Source organism: Cyprinus carpio, chromosome A20 (assembly GCF_018340385.1).
Source record: "Cyprinus carpio isolate SPL01 chromosome A20, ASM1834038v1, whole genome shotgun sequence".
Classification (NCBI taxonomy): Eukaryota; Metazoa; Chordata; class Actinopteri; order Cypriniformes; family Cyprinidae; genus Cyprinus; species Cyprinus carpio.
The window spans coordinates 7,688,622-7,707,299 of NC_056591.1; positions in this window are offsets into that span (position 1 = coordinate 7,688,622).

Sequence of the window (18,678 nt, forward strand, 5' to 3'; positions counted from 1 at the left end):
TTGACCTTGTATGCATGTAAACCTGTTGTTTTGGGACTCACAAAACCAAATTATGAACCTTTTAAATAGCACAATAGGGTCACTTTAATTATTTTTAATAGTTATTTAAAATGATGTGGCAGTGTGCTACTGAGCTTTTGGAGATTTAGACACAAAAGGTTCAGAATCTGTATTGTATTAAAGTACCAGATGGTTCAAAGTGCAAGTGTCAAAGTGCAAGCTGAGAGCTGCTGTTTTCCCTGAAGCCTGATGTCTCTGGAGTTTTAGTCTCTCAGCTCCTCACACTCTCCTCTTGCCTCCTCAGTCAGAATAAGCAGAGAACCAGTTATGCAAGGGCCGGTTTAAGAGACATAATGACAGAATATGACTGGAACTGCTCATCTGTCAGGCCGGATTAGATTCAGTTCTTCCACCAGCAAAATCTCATCCAAACATCCTCCCTCATATGTGTTAATAAAGCTGTGTGTTATATCCCAGTATTGTCATAGACAAATTGGAATTGTTATTCTATATATATATATATATGCACACAGTGCACAGCATAAATGAGTACACCCCCTTTAAAACTTAACAAATTCAGCAATTACTCTTGACTTAGAAGACATGTTAGGGTTATTTGAAGATGTAATGTTCCAACAAGCCTGCTTGATCAATTACCAAAGAAGAATGCCAAAATTATTCAGCGAAATAAGATTTTCTTATCAAAGAGATAAAATGGTGTTTTGCAAAAATGAGTACACGCTCCTGAAAGTTACTATGGTAAGTATATTGAACCAAAACTTTTAAAGACAAGTAATTTCCTGGCAATTAAAAGTGCTGTATATAGCCCACTGAATCTTACCCAGACTTAATGCTGGCAGCAGTGGAACCACTTGGGAGAGAACTGCCAGGTGACTTGGCATAAAAGAGGACAATGGTACAAGAGGAATACCAAATTATTGTTTTAAGTGTGAAAATATAGCAGAAGTAGTACTGACATTCAGAAACAATGGACTTGTTATAAGGCTCCTGAAATACTCAGGTCTTCACTTTTCATTTAGTGATGAGTACATTTTTGCTAGAAAAAGAGCAGGAGAAATAACATGAAAGTGTCTCATAGCCAGCAAAAGCTATAAAAAGAGTGACACTTTATCTCACAGAGTATGACGCAGCCTGCAGAAGTGACATGCATGGTTGTTGTCACCACTAGAATTACCTACTGTAGCCACAGCAAAATAAACTCATTTAACCTCTTCCAAGGCCCATATTTACAAAATAGAGACTTCTGGGAATCCATACTCTGGTTTCAAGAGACCAAGTCAATCATTTCGGATCCAAAAGCATCCAACATGTTCTGCTGTTGCTAGAGGAGGAGTACAGTGAGAAATGCTTGGTACCCAAGTGACGTTCATTGATAGTAAAGCTCTTCTATAGTGATCTATGAGTGCTGAAGGTGTGAGAGAGTTGTGCTTTATCAACGCTGGCATTTATTCACACACTACTGTGTGATCTAATACAAAAACCTGAAACAGAAGATGCTCCCCTCCCCTCATTCCCTACATTATTGGGCATTTTTTCAGCATGGCAATGAATATATTCATTCTCCCAAGGTGAAAATCCTTCGGTGGACATGTATTCGACTCAATCTTAATGCTCTTGAGCTGTGGGGGATTCTGTAGAGACGAGCTGAGAAAAACTCCCCATTAAAGACCAGAGCATTTAAGAAAGTCGTCCAGGAGTTAAACAGGACAGATGTGAAAATTTGACATGAACTTGTACATACAGTTCCAAGAAGGGTCTGAACAGTATACTTTAAGTTCTGGAGGACATACTAAGTACTAGAATATTATACATTTTCTGAATTAATTATAGGAGCCTGTCCTCCAACAAAAAACGAGCATATAGGTCGTTTGTGCAAGCACCTTATTACGACCTATATTTATGTTTTAAAGTTAAGCGGCCTCTAGCGGGCGTAAAAATAATGACAGTATCGCGTTGCGTATGTCGTCATGAAATGATGTATAACGTCATTACCAATCAAAACGCACGTTTATTTAAATGCAATGTGTGGACTTTTTACACCGATCTCACAGTAATTCGTACATATTTTACTAGGGGGGCTTATTCGTTCGAATGACCACACCTAACCCCGCCCCCTAAACCTAACCCTCACAGAAATCATGCTAAATTATGATTTATTGAGCATATACATTTTACGTGCACGTCAGTTCTCTGGGATCGAACCACATGATAGCATGATTGCATATCAAGGTATAACGCAATAATCTACCAACTGAGCTACATGAAATGCAAATCACAGTGCAAATAAAAGAGTACAAAACATTAATATGAAAACGACCTTTTGCCGATAGGGGCCGCAATTGTAGTATACGCTCTGATGGGTCGTATTTCAGGGATTTGGACAAACGACCTATACGAGCGTATTAGTTGGAGGACAGGTTGAAATATAGGGTGTACTCATTTCTGCAATCCTTCATTTAAACAAAAAAATATTGGCATATATATATATATATATATATATATATATATATATATATATATATATATATATATATATATATATATATATATATATATAATACATGTTGTATAGTTATTCAGAGCGGGTGTACTCATTTATGCTGTGCATTGTATAAATAGCAATGCCACTAACTTTTTCTCTTTTTTTTTGTAAAATAATAGTTAGTCAGCTGTTTAAAGCAATCTGGTTTATTCAAGTGAATCAGTTCATTCCAAACCGCCATCTCTCTCATATGTAGAGCTGGAAAGCCTGATTCATTCTAGTGAATTGGTTTGTTTAAACATTTAATGTAAACAAACAGAATTATTCACATAGTATTCAAGTCCCTACATATTGTTTTTGTCAGTTTCATGTTTTAATTATATTCATTCAAGTGAATCAGTTCATCCTAAATTACCATCTCTCTTAGTTGGAAAATCTGATTAATTTTAGTTAATTGACTTTTTCAACTTGATTCTAAAATTAAAATTCTTCAAAATCTCTCATGTTTTCAGAGTTGATTTATATCGTTATTTACTGGTATTTCCCATTTAAAGCTGTTTTTGTTTGTAGCTAGTAGTGTTGCTAACTACTTTTTCCAACTTAATTAGATTAACTGTTTTTAGATGTAAGTAACTGATAGCTTGGCCAGTTTCAAAGTAGCCTAGAACTAGAACAAAACTAAATGAGCAAGCCAGCACTGAAGGTTTGAATCATGAGAAAAATAACGACTATAACTACCAAATGAAACTCAATAAAGAATTCTGAACAAACGATATCCCTTCATGAACTCTTGTACACCAAATTAATCTTTTTGTTGGCTTCTTCGACATGAAAAGATTTGTTTGATAGAACTGGACACTGGAATTCTTTCTAAATGAACTGTGTTTATTTTGGAATTGTCTCAAGGACAAGTCTGCAAAGAAGTGCAGTTTCTTATTTCTTATCTTCAAATGACTGTCCATCGTTTAGATTAGAAGTTCTTTTGTAGCACATTAGTTATGCACTTAGTTCTGGACACTGTATTGTTTTGAGCTTTTTTGGTCTTTCTAAGTGTTTATTAGACACATCTTGGCCTTGGTTTTCTTTCAATTTGCATGTAAGAGCTCAGTGGTATTTAAACTGTTCAGAGCGATGATCTTTGGACCAACTGCAGTCAAAATCAACTCAAATAAACGAATGGCAAGGAAACCAAATATACATGCATGCATTTTTCTTTATGTATAATTTGGAAAGGCCTCTGCGTATTTATTTTTAAGCTGAATTTATGTCAAGCTGATGAGAAGCAGCTAGATTTAATATGTTAAACATTATATAGTTATAACCCTTGTCTTGTTTTTGATTGCACAGCTTTTTCTAAAATATTCCATATCCAGCGATGGCTAATGCATTAAAACGATCTCAAAAACATCCCTTCTGCTTAGTCATGCTACAATTTTCTTCATAACCAATGGACAACTATAAAATATGCAGATAATAAAACCCACATTTCCAAAAGTCCAGAAACAGGGATGTGCAGGTATAGCACAGATCAGACAACACAATCATCACAGCCCTGTATTTAAATGGATCTAAGATTAATGATCCTGCAACATTATACTGATTCCCAGAATTCTGGGCAAATAAAAACTCTTATATTCAAATTGTATTATGCATTCTCATGCTGTGAGCTGATATTATCATTCCAAAACACAAAAATAAATAAATAAATAAATAAATAAATAAATAAATAAATAAATAAATAAATAATAAATTAATTAATAATAATAATAATAATAATAATAATAATAATAATAATAATAAACTTGCCGTTAATCAGATGATAAATGAAGTCAGTTGGGGGAGATTTACAGGGAGCTTCTTCTTACACAACTGGATAAAGATTTCATGAGAGGAAGTCAGGTCAGTTACCAAACATCAAGTGATCTGGCTCACCATTCAAATATGGTTTCTGTTTAAATAATGTGGGTTGATTTGAGGAAAACAGGTCTATTTTCTAGATTCTATTTCCATCTCAGTGGGTTGAATCTGTCTTGCTGTGATTAATATGAAACACTATGCTACATCTTCGAGGAAGGAAACTTTGAGAATTTCAAAGAGGACCTGCTCTAATGGATGAATGAATGTCTAATTCTCTCTATTTCTATTGACTGTCTTATTGTACAATGTGCTGTAAATATCTTCTTGCCTGTTTTCCACTAACAGGTTGTTGGAGCAAGTGCCCAGTGCTGGAAACGACTAATGAAGTGAGGTGATGTGTGTTCAGCTGTCAGGTATCCTTTTACCGGTATATTTTCCATGTGCCATTATATATATATATATATTATATATATATATATATATATATATATATATATATATATATATAATATATATATATATATACAGAAGATAGAAAGATAGATAGATAGATAGATATAGATATAGATATAGATCTAGATATATAATGGTCTTGGCTGGATTAGATCTGCTGCACATGCTTCTGCTGCAGAGAAAGTATGGACTTGCTACTAATTCACAGATTCACATATATGCTGGATTGAGCATGTAAGATATGCAGCTGATTCATGAATAGGTATACTATAAATCAGATACAAACATCAGATATAAATATACTGTAGCATTCTCAGACAAGGACGAGGCGTTTTGATGCACAAGGGTTGTTTATTTGGGCTGTTGTCAGCTACAGCCCACGCCGTACATACCCTGTCTTCTAAAAACCCGCAGTTGAACCACCGAGGCACTATTCTGTCCCCCCCTTCTCTCTTTTTCCCCTTACACACACACACAGGGGGCGGAGCCTCTTTTCACATTCACTCGAACATACAAAAACAGTTTGCAACACAATAATGAATAAAGTGCAACACACATGAACAGATTCAAACAAATTATTTATAGATTCAAGTCCCTATATTGTCATCTCTTTTTTTGCTATGTTTTCATTCTATTTTCATCTGGTTCATTCACTCATTTGTGTAGAGCTGAAAAGTCTGATTCTTTCCAGTGAATTGTTTTACTAAAATTTGATAATGCCACTCTAATTGAACTTCAAAAATGTGTTAAAATGTTATTGTTTTGATGCCAGAAAAATACCATTTCATTTAAAAAAGTTATACACTGTATATTATACAAATGTTTCTGTCAGTAACTTTTAGTTTCAACTTTATAGTTACAGTTTCAAACTTGCCTAGCTTTACCAACACTGAATGACAGCATGTCAGCGCATTGAAGCACTGTAGCTCATGTATACGTTGATATAAATGATTAAATGTAAATCTAACTTTTCAGCTGAAATGCTACAATGCTTTGCTCTTGGAATTAAGTGTATAATTCAGTGATAAATAAAAAAAGTAGCAGCTAGTTATGTCATTTTCCATTCCCTCTGACAGGGCATCAGTTCCAGCACATGCACCAGCACCATTACAGCGGAAAGGGACTATCTATGGATATTTCAGTGGAATACAGCCTGAGGCATCTTTTCAGTGATTTTCTCTGTGGAAAAAGAAACAGGCAAATCAGGCCCAACAGCATGTGGCATTTGCAAAGATAAGAGCATTATGTCAGCGTTTAGTCGGACATTTATCAGCCCTCTCATCGGCCACATGGGAAAGCTGCTCTCCAAACTGTTGTGATGGACAGGCCTTTACCGCAGTGACAAAGACAATGCTTTCTATATTTCTCTTATTGTCAGAAAAATGAATCACAACACCTGTCAATGAATAACGTCGAAATGTGGGCAAATGGGTAAGCATATCTGCAGTAAAGGCTGTGTGCAGCTATTGTTAGAGATCCCAGGATAGCAGTTGGGATGTGAAATGGAGTTATACACATTCAGCACACTGCTCTTTCTCTGGCAGCATGAATTCTGCAGTAAGCACACCATTCTCAGCATGTTTTCACAGTCCTTCCTGACCTCCATCTCTTAGGACATCATTTGAGCACATATGTAAATAATGATTTATTTATTGAAAGGTCAGAGTGCTTTTCACTATACAATCTCAGGACAGATTTTATCAGCACAACCATTGTATTCAATAGAGAATACTGAATTGCACCCACCTATCGAAACTGAGGAACTAAACAGCACTCCTCACAGATTCTTCTGTGGTGACCTTCTCCGTATAGAGTAATGGAAACCTTGGTTGGTCTCTATAGGCTGAAGCAGAGTGAACAAAACATATTGCAGTCAATACTTACAATACACTGGCAACAGTTGCTTGTGAAAGATTCTTTGAGTGCCACAAACACATCATATGATGACAAACTGAAAAGTAATTGGACAATCCCTTCTAATTAACTAGTCTGATCACATAGCTTATATTTCCAAATATGTTCATACTTCTTTAGGTCCTTTCTTAATTCTTATTAAACCAAAGTTATAAATATATTTGAATTGTTACAATTTAAAACAACAGACTAACACAACCCTAAAAATCTAAATATATCAGGTTGTGTTGTAAATATCAATAAATATACTATGTAATTTCTTTAAGAAAATTACTTAAGGCATCAAATTTTAAAGTTCAAATAAATGCAATGATGACTTATGGGCATGATTATATGTGCATAAAGAGGTACATTTTTGTTACAACATAACAACACCAAATAATTTATATACATCAACATAATGTACCAATGTAATGCATGCATTTCAGTGTCTCTGTAAACATACATAAATGCCCTTATGCTAGAACCACACTTCACATAAGAATAACTACTTGTTAATTAACAGGTTTGAATGGGTCCTCTAATTCCATCTACGGTACAAAACAATGATAGACAGTTGTGTGCATGTTGGTGATTTATGTGATAACAATTAGGACTTTCTATTATTATCATCATCTTGTCTTGATTCAGGGCAAATATATACAAGATTAAAATAGGAATTGAAGAAGGAAGGTGCATTTTTCAGCTTCAGGCAGAATTCAGAAGCTTTTACTTAATATCCTATTTTGAATGATTGCTGGTGTACTAATAACTCTCCATGGCATGACCACATTCACAGGAGGTGGAACAATAGCATGTGCATCCCCTGCAGCACATAAATAACACATGTGAAAATCCCTCAAAAATTAAACATACACACAAAACCAATAAAACACGTTTGTCAGACACAGACGAGGACACAGAGGATTCAGTGCAAAAGTGTTAAAGTTTAATCAGAGGTTTCAGACACAGGTGAATCTTGACACGTAGACAAACAGTGGTAACACAACTTTCCTTTGCGGTGATGGTGATACAGATGGTGACTCCGACGAAGACGATGGGAACAGGTAGGCAAAGGAGGATGAAGAGGGTTAAACAGTTCAGGTAGGTTTGACGAAGGGCGTTCAGGTAAGTAGGGAGATCGGTGCAAGACCAGACACTGAGTGATGGTGGACTGAGGGTTTTATGTGTGGCACTGGTGATGATGCACAGGTGTTCAGAATGCTGGTGATGGGAACGAGTGGGCGTGGCGTAAGTGTCTGATTCAGGGAGTGTAGATGTGTGTGGCTGTGACAGTACCCCCCTCCCCCACGGGCGGCTCCTGACGGCTGGGATCTTGAACGACGACGGGGGTCTACCACGGCTACGGGGAGCGGGGCGGTCTGGATGGTCTCGGTGAAAGTCGGTGAGCAGGCTAGGGTCCAGGATGTCATTACGATTCACCCAGCAACGCTCCTCCGGGCCGTAGTTCTCCCAGTCAACAAGGTACTCCAGTTGAGGACCCCGTCGTCGAGAGTCGAGGATAGCTCTCACCCGGAAGATGCTGTTGTGTTCTTCGATGGCGGGAGGAGGAGGTACGTCATCATCACCAGGCTCTGTGGATGGAGGGAGACAAAGGTTCAGTGAATGGTTTGAGGAGTGAGACATGGAATGAAGGTGAGATACGGTACTGTGCTGGTAGCTGGAGTCTATAGGTCACTTCGTTCAGTTGCCGTTCGATCTTGAATGGTCCGATGTATCGAGGACTCAGCTTACGGCAGGGCAGCCGGAGGCGGATGTCCCTCGTCGAGAGCCAGACCAGCTGTCCAGGTTGGTATTGTGGCGTAGGTCTTCGACGAGCGTCCGCTTGCTCTTTATGCCTCCGAACTGCCCGCTGGAGATGCACGTGAGCCGAGTCCCAGACCCTCTCGCTCTGTCGGAACCAGTGATCTACCGCTGGGACCTCCGAGGGCTCACCCGACCATGGGAAGAGTGGAGGCTGGTATCCGAGGACACATTGGAAGGGGGTGAGCCCGGTGGTAGACTGCTGGAGGGAGTTCTGTGCATATTCTGCCCAGGGTAGGTACTGGCTCCAACAGTCCTGATTCCGGTGGCAGTAGACCCTCAGGAACCTCCCGATCTCTTGGATCTTCCGCTCAGTCTGGCCGTTGGTCTGTGGATGGTATCCTGAAGAGAGGGCTGACGGATACCCCTAGGAGGCGGAAGAAAGCTGACCAGACTCTGGAGATGAATTGGGGACCCCTGTCGGAGATGATGTCTTCTGGAATGCCAAAGTGACGGAACACATTGTGGAATAGTGCCTCTGCCGCTTCAAACGCTGTGGGAAGTCCTTTGAGAGGTATGAGTTTGCATGATTTTGAAAACCTGTCGACTACTACCAGCACACAAGTATTTCCTTGAGAAAGGGGGAGGTCAGTCATGAAATCTACACCTATATGGGTCCATGGACGTTCAGGAATGGGCAGAGGCACCAGTTTACCTTCCGGGAGTCTCCTAGGGGTGTTCGCTATGGCGCAGACTGAGCATCCTTTGAGGTAACGGGAGGTATCCTGACTCATCGAGGGCCACCAGTAACGTTGTTGCAGGAGCGAGAGGGTCCGCCTCCTGCCTGGATGTCCAGATCCCGGAGAGGTGTGAGCTAAGTCCAGAAGGGTAATCCGATGTTGAGGAGGGACGAAGAGTTTCCCTTCTGGACCTCCCGGCGGAGCAGGGTGTTGATGTGAGGTTTTCTGTTCAATCAGACGATTAAGGTCCCATTGAATGGGACTTTACAATCATGGCTGGAGGGGAGGATGGGTTCGGGAGATTCTGGTTCTGGGTCTGCCTGATGAAGGCGGGATAGAGCATCCAGCTCTATTGTTCTGGGAGCCAGGGCGATACGTGACTTTAAAGTCGAATCTCGTGAAGAATAAGGCCCATCTAGCTTGGCGATGATTCAGTCTCTTAGCTTCACGGAGGTATTCCAGGTTCCGGTGGTCAGTGATCACCTCGAAAGGGACCCTTGGCTCCCTCCAGCCAATGACGCCACTCTTCCAGAGCCAGCTTGATAGCCAATAGTTCACGATTTCCTATGTCGTAATTCTGCTCCGCCGGGGATAGCTTCTTTGAGAAGAAGGCACATGGATGGAGTCGTGGAGGATCCCCCTGCCGCTGGGAGAGTACCGCTCCGACCCCGGTCGATGAAGCATCCACTTCCACTATGAACTGTCGGTTGGGATCTGGATGAGCTAGGATCGGAGCGGTCTGGAAGGCTTGTTTGAGCTGGTGGAAAGCTTCAGTGGCCATGGGGTTCCAGGACAGAGACTTGGGCCGGTTCCGGAGGAGTGAAGTTAGAGGTGAGCTGAGTAAAACTGTAGTTCTTGATGAATCTCCTATAAAAGTTGGCAAAGCCCAGGAAGCGTTGGAGTTCTTTTTTATGGAGCCAGGTTGGGGCCAGTGTGTGATGGCTTCCACCTTCCCCTGGTCCATCTTCACGCCACGTGGGCCGATGATGTATCCAAGGAACTGGACTGAGGGCGTGTGGAACTCACATTTTTCTAATTTGAGGTACAGATGGTGTTCCCGGAGTTTTTCGGAGTACAAGGATGACATGTTGGATGTGTTCTTCCTGGGATGTGGAGTAAATGAGGATATCATCGATGTAGACAATTACGAACTGGTTAAGGTATTCTCTGAAGATCTCGTTCATGTAGTTCTGAAAGACGGAAGGACTGTTGGATAACCCATACGGCATGACCCGGTATTCATAGTGCCCGGAAGGAGTGATGAAAGCTGTCTTCCACTCGTCCCCCTTCCGGATACGGATTAAAATTGTAGGCGCTCCTCAAGTCCAGTTTTGTGAAGATCTTTGCTCCGCGTAGTTGTTCCAAGGCAGCTGGGACCAGGGGAAGAGGATAGCTGAATTTGACGGTTTGAGAATTGAGATGGCGATAATCAATACACGGCCTCAAGCCTCCGTCCTTCTTGGCCACGAAGAAAAAGCTGGAAGCGGCAGGGGAAGTAGATGGTCGGATGAATCCTTGAGCGAGAGCTTCCTGTACGTACTCCTCCATGGCCTTCTGCTCCGGGATGGACAGAGGATAGACTCGTCCCTTGGGAAGGGTTGCTCCAGGCAGGAGGTCGATAGCGCAGTCCCATGGCCGATGAGGTGGAAGTTTCGTTGCCAACCGCTTGCTGAACACATCCTGGAACGCCCGATATTCTGGAGGGATGGTATGTTCCACCTGAGTTTCGGGGCTTTCCACTGATGTGGACTGGACCGGTAGGGATGACTTCTTGATGGATTGACTGACCTTGGGAACTTTAACTGGTGGAGTGATGCAGGTAGAATGGCAGGATTTTCCCCATTTCAGGATCTCACCTGTGGGCCAATGGATGGGTGGTTGATGTTGGTTAAGCCAGGGGCGTCCCAGGATGATGTCTGCGGTGGATTCCTCCAGCACCATGAACGTGATTTCTTCCTCATGCAGGGAACCCACGCGGAGGATGACTGTGGGGGAGAAATAGCGGATATGACCTCGGCCCAGCGGCTTTCCTTGTATGGTCGTGATTCTGAGTTCGACGGGGCTTCGATGACGATTGACACTTAGACGATTTAATGTTTGCTGGTTGATGAAGTTCCCCGCTGAGCCGGAGTCGATGAGGGCTTGTACTGAAATAGAAGAGTGGAGATGTCTTAGAGTAACCCAGGTTTGAATCAATTGAGCAGTTTGAGTTGGTAGATGGATGGTACTCACCGCTGGGCGTGGAGGTCGGACGGGACATGATGGTAACAGGTGTCCCTCTCCCCCACAGTAGAGACACAGCCCGGTGTTAATCCTCCGCTGATGTTCTGATGTAGATAGATGGTGTGAATCTATTGCATGGGTTCAGGTGCTGGAGGAGCGACAGATGGTTAGAGCGGGCGGAGGACATACAGCGGGAGTGAGTTGTCTACATGCAGTGAGTCTCTGGGCGACTCTGATGGATTTCTGGATTAGAGACTCCAGTCCCAGTGAATCTTCATATACAACAATCAAACTTTGTATTTTCTCACATAGACCGTGGCGATAGGCGGTGATTAAGGCCGTTTCATTCCAACCGCTGATGTAAGCGAGGGTCCAGAAGCGAACCAGGCATAATCACTCACGGACTCATTTCGCTGTTGGCGAATTGTAACACAGTTGATCATGGACAGATAATTCAGACGCTTGTTGACCAAAGACAGACTTTAACTGGGAACAGAAATCAGTAACAGATCCAGTAGCAGAGGAATTCGATTCCCAGAGAGATTGGGCCCCATTGGAGAGCTTTACCTGTGAGCAGATTGATGATAAAGGCAACTCGACTGCGTTCGGTGGTGAAGAGGTGAGCGTTGGACTCCAGGTAGAGGTGAACACCGTAGCAGAAACCCGCTGCAATCCTCCGCTGCGCCCGCTGTATGTCGCTGGTTTGGCCATGGGGGACTCGCAGGGGGCAACTTGAAGAAGTGACCAGAGTTGTAGCGGTGTTGGATGGCGATGAGCAGTTGACAGCAGGTGAGGGAAGTTGCATGAGTGAGGACCGTACAGCGTGAACCAATTCAGTGAAGGGATACCGCGGTGCGGTCCTCGCCTGTGTCTGAAGAGCTCTGCATGAGGTCTGGTCTTCTGTCAGACACAGACGAGGGACACAGAGGATTCAGTGCAAAAGTGTTTAAGTTTAATCAGAGGTTTCAGACACAGGTGAATCTTGACACGTAGACAAACAGTGGTAACACAACTTTCCTTTGCGGTGATGGTGATACAGATGGTGACTCCGACGAAGACGATGGGAACAGGTAGGCAAAGGAGGATGAAGAGGGTTAAACAGTTCAGGTAGGTTGACGAAGGGCGTTCAGGTAAGTAGGCAGATCGGTGCAAGACCAGACACTGAGTGATGGTGACTGAGGGCTTTATGTGTGGCACTGGTGATGATGCACAGGTGTTCAGAATGCTGGTGATTGGGAACGATGGGGCGTGGCCGTAAGTGTCTGAGTTCAGGAGTGTAGATGGTTGGCTGCGATGTGACACCATGGAGATGGCTTCAAAAATTAAAGCTGGATACTCAACTGACTCACGCAGCTTTGAAACACAACTAGTTTTTGTTTCCAGAATTTACCTGATGAATGGGTAGTGCGGAGCTCAAGAGATATGTATTTTAAAGCCATCCCTTACCAAAAAAGTAGTATACTTAGAGTTTATATTATTAAGTATACTAAGTTAAGTTCCAAGTATATTTTTAAGTATACTTCATGTAGCAAGTATACAAATATCAGGTTTCTAGTAGTATACTTGTAAGTTACTGTTCCAATACTCCTTGGGACTAAACTTGGCCCACTTTCTTGTTTTAAAAAGTATACTTTAAGTATACTTAAGTATAACAGTAGCAAACTTTGAGTACACAACTAGTTTACTTTTATGTTTGTAGTTTGTACTGCAATTACATTAAAGTGAACTTATAGGTATACTGACAGTTTACTAATTAAATACTTGTACACTTTGAAGTATAGTCTCAGTAAACTACTAGTTTAGTAGTTTTATACTGCAAGTATACTCATAAGTTTTCTTTAAGGGAACTTTACATCGTACTTTAAGTATACTACTATATCCCTATTTAGGTTTTCATTTGTATATATTTTGTTATATGAATATCTGAACATACAAAACATCCAAAGAAAGAAACAGGGTATCTGCTGTAAACCAAAACATTTATTCTAGCTTCATGCATTCTTTTTATAAACACTTGAATGTGGGTATGTTTCATAAAAAAGAAAGAAAGAAACAACATTTTGAACAAAAAGCTGAAAAAAGACTATGAATTGGATTCAGAATGACAATCAAAACGTAGATGGAGTCGATCAACACCCACAAAGCTTGACTGTTATTATTCCTCTTCGTCGGTCGACATTTTATTCGTTAGCATTACAGTTTTGATGTTGTTTCATCTCAGATGATCGTGTTACATGTGTTAGTATCTGTTTGTTTCTTTTCTTCTTCACTTGTGTTTTCTTGGAAATTCTGGTACGGAGATGTTGTACTAGAACCCTCTACGTTTATAACAATGAAAAACACAGATTTAGGAGCACAAGTACTGTATAGCTCAAATATTTTTTGACTTTTTGTAAGTATGTCAAGTATACTTAAATGTCATTTTAAGTATATTTATGAGAAGTACATAAAGCCCATTTCTGAGAAGTACATAAAAAGTCTAAAAGCAAACTTTCCTAATTTTAGTTTAAAAGAAATAGCACACTTAAATAAACGTATTTTTCATAAGGGATGTGCTACGATGGAGAATACATGAAATGTGGCGTGTACAGAGATCTCACCAAACCAGAACCTTCTACTGGTACTCAATACAGTATCTCCAACAACAACCAATACAATGCCATTAAAAAACAGCACACAGAATTACACACTTGTTTACACCATTATGCACTGTACAAAAATGTTTATGTTACTGAAGATGTGCTTCCCAACCTATTATCACAAATGGCATTTATGTGTGGGTGAACAAAGTTCAAGTCCACAGTTCATCTTTGGCAGTCTTTTCCATTACAGGTAAAAGCCCATATAATAAAAACAAGCCATCACTTAAAGGCAGAGACTGACTATAAGGGTAAATGAACTCATGGTTGGCAATCAAAAAAGACATTTATACAGTATACTAAAGCAATATCACACTCAAAAAATATTGTGCTTCTGTGGCTTATGGTTGCAACGCACTCTTGCAAGTTTACAGTGTACTTGTATAGCACAGTTCAAGAAAAACAAATATGTAAATAAGTTAGGTAAAATCAAAGATCACTGTTAATTTTTTTTTTTTTTTTTTTTTTAAACTACTTTCTCAATCAGGGATATAAGATCTGTCCATGCAAGCTTAAATTATTTGTCCAACTCTACAAAGAAAGTCTTTGTTTTGTTCCTGAAGAGGAGATCAGGGTTTTTGAACAAATCATTTGAATGAATGATTCAAGACCTCACTCGTATAGGGACACTTGTTTTGTTTGTTCAATGAACCAGCATTTTTGGAACTAAATAGTTGAGCAACTGATTCAATGACAATGACTTATAAAGACAGTCACTAATTTAGTTCCTGAATATGTTTTTGTTTTTTTAACTATTTATATCATATTTAATTCCTTAATGAACTAGTGTTTTTGATTGAATCAGAAAGATTATATCAAAGATTCAATGACTCAATTTCTGTCCCATATCTTAAAAATGCCCAATGCTCAGTGCCTTTAGCACACCAGCATTTCCTGTGCAGTATGTGAGGCTAAGTGTATCCCATCACTTCATGAACTCAGGTGGCTCGAAATCATTAGATGTCGAGAAAAACATTCCAGCGTAAGTTAAAATAATGACATACACATATAATTTTGTAGTAAAAACATGAAGTTTTACACATTTTATACCACTTAATTAGAAAATCCACCCTAAAAAGAAGACCCACAACTAATAAATTAAAGTGAAAATAATCAGAATTTTCAACGTGTAGAAATAAATTTTGATAAGAAATACATTGAGATCCTAAAGCCCAGTATTAAAATTTTCAATTCTTATATACCCAGTACGATAAGCGTACAACCAAAAGAAAATCTTATTGTTGTTCCATGTTCTTAACTGAACTGGCATATAGTTTATTGAGAAATACGATCCTACCAGCATTGAAAGAAAGAAAAACAGACTAGTCCTGACACAGACAACTGGTTTAAACACTTGTTTTCAGAATTACTTTTATGATTACATAAGCCTACACCCTGGATTTGATTAAAACTAAAGATAAGGAATATCAGTCTTCAAACTGTAAAAGTACCTTTATTAATCCTCAAATATACACATAATCACAGTGTTACACAATTCAACATCTGGCAAATCTGTTCTGAAGCTGGGCAGCTGCTTTCAAGAACAGGGAAATTCCCAGGGCCATTCATATTTAGATTCATTCGTTTGTGCAGAAGTTATTCAGTTAGCATAAACAGTGTGTGTCATGATTGTATGTAATGACGTGGAAGAGAAACGAATTGTTCTCTCACAATACTTTCCAAATTTGGTGAGTCAGTACTTAGCTCTACCGAATGTGCCATTGTGTTAAAACGCTGTTGTCAGTTTGTCTTTGGCAGTGTTGCCGTGAGCATCAAAACAGCCTTTGTGCACTGTTTAAATTTTTTTTTTATTTTTTAGCTGGATAGTTATCAACATAAATAAACACATATTTTCAACTTTTGTACTGATTTTGTTCTAAGTGATATTCCGCTCTATAGAGGGTCAAAGTTAGAAGTAATCTGTTAATCAATGCCGAATTTCAAATAATAGAGCCTTTAATGCTCATTTGAAACGAGCTACCGGACTGAGCTTACGCCAAATAACCTGTGCTTCCACATCTGCTGAACTATTCTATTGATGGAAATTTTTCTCCTACATTCATAGTGGGCTTGTTCAAACTTAACCTATATAGGACTCATGTGATTTAAAGCTCATTTTCGACTCTGTATACATTGATTTTTCACATTTTATCATTTGCCTGATGCTGTATTCCTTCCTTTTGTCTAATGAAATCACGTGGCACATGAAAAGCAGATAAAATAACCTAATCAAGTTGAAAGAGCTTATGCCAAAAAAGGATGAAAATTGTTGATTTTCTTTTTAAGCAAAATGTGCAGTTAATTTATTCTGCATTTATTGAACACTTTGGAGGGACATGTTTGGCGGAGTGCTGATTTTTTGTTGCCTCATTTAAAATTTCACGCCGGTTGCACAGAACTCATTTTCAAAGGACACTCACAGACCCTGTAAGACTGTGATGCATTGGGAACTACAAAATACAGTGGTTCTGGTGAAACGCAAAATGCTACTTGCTTAATTTACTTAATTAAACATGAGAAGATGCACAGAACAAGTCTTAAATGCAAATATGTACTCAATACAATATGCATGTATAGGTCGTTTGCCAAAATCCCTGAAATATGAACCTACCACAGCCGTATATAACCAATTTCATGCTCTATCGGGCAAAATGACACTTTCTATTAAAGCTTTGTAGTTCTTTTTATCTGCTCGCATATGTCATGATTCATATGGCTCAATTGGTAGCGCATTGTGGTATCTAATGATACATCATGTGTCGGTTTGACCCAGAGATGCACAATGCATCATAAAATGTATATGTAAATCATGATTTCGTGAGGGTAGATTATGGGTGGGGCTAGGTGTGGTTCTTTTTATGAATTCGTATAATAGCTACCTAGTTTTTTTAAAATGTACGAATTTCAGTGAGATCGGGTGGGACCATGTAAAAAGTCTCTCACTGAATTTAAATAAACACGCCATTTGATGGTAATTACTGACGTAATACGTCATGACAGAGTCAACACAACAATGTCATATGTTCCACCCGCTAGACTAGAGGGCACTAACTTTAAACATAACATTACAGGTAGTAATAGGTGCTTGCACCAAACGACAATAGGGGTAGTTTTTTTGTTGGAGGACGTCTGCTAAAGTTTGTTTCAACTTACATTGCTTGCAAGCAATCAATTTAATTGCACCAGGACTTACATGAATATTTGCCTTGCGACACATTAGTTGCGGGTCCGTGAATTGAAATTCCTCCAAGTCTCCCCATGACTTCTGTTTTAAGAGGAATTAGCCCATATAGTTTAGTGTTCTGTGCTAAACTAAGTACATGTGGTTGGAACATACAAGTCCATCCTCTCACAGCCCACGGAGAGTAAGTCTTTAAATAGGGTGGCAAGTAACTAAATTACAAATACTTTCGTTACAGTACTTGAGTGCTATTTTTTACATTTTGTTTTCTTGAAAGAAAGAAAGAAAAAAGAAAAGAAAAAAGAAACAAAAGAATTTCCCACTTTTTGTTGCTTGTCTAATATATTTGTTGGGAAATTTGTTAATTAATAATAATAATAGCATAATAATTATAATAATAATCATAAAAACCAATAATAATAATAATGTAATGATAATGGAACCGGAGATCAACAGAAAACAGTCAGTACAGTATGTTAAAGGAAACCAAGGCATGTGTCTGTAACCTTGACAAGTGGCTGTGGATGTTCCTGCAAAAAATATCTCACGGGAAATCTTCTGTGATTTTACAGGGAAATAGCACTTTTCATGTTGAATCATGTGAAAAGGCTGTTGTAACGGAAGCTATGAATGCTCAGGTTACATCCAGTGTGTGACCTGAAGGCTAAATGGCAGTGAAACAAGCAGGGAAATTGTGCTTATATGACTTTTTTTCGGCAGGCAGACTATGAAATTAGATCATTCATTTTTTTAAATGTTGTAAGATGAGCATTTAAATGACCGCGTAATGGACTAGAAAATAATGAGTTTTAGGCCGAGCCTTTTTCGCCGTCTTGTGCATGAGCCACTGATCACCAGTACGTGACAACAATTATTTGAATCACACTGCAACAAGGTTTCAATATGGTGAACCTTGGCCCAGGCAAAACGCCAAAACTTTGCAGACAAATCATACTATTGACCTGCAGGGGTGTAGCTGCCTGTCAAGTTAATATCCTGAGTAGTAATTTTTAGAGGTTATGATTTATTAGTGGAATATGACTAGTTTCAAGACCTCCAGTCTAGTAACAAGCAGGACAAATCTGCAAAGCTAGCCTGTCTCTGAAGTATTTGAAGAGTAAGAAATGAAAATATTAGATGAAGAAAAATGGAATTTGCGTGGCAGTTCAGACCTTTGATCCTACAGACAGGCCTTTGGAAAAAAGACAAGAAAAAAAAAGGTTTGGCAGGAATTTGGGCAGAATAGCCAGACAACCCCAGGCAAACATAGAAAGGCTAAAAGGATAAAATGAAAAGAGTAATTGTATGACAACAAAGTGACGGGAAATGGCGCTTATAAGCTTTCTCCAATATTAAATATTCAGCGGCGCCAGATAGAGCTTTCCCAGGAGTTTATAATCAAAATCTTCTGATTTTGGATGGAAA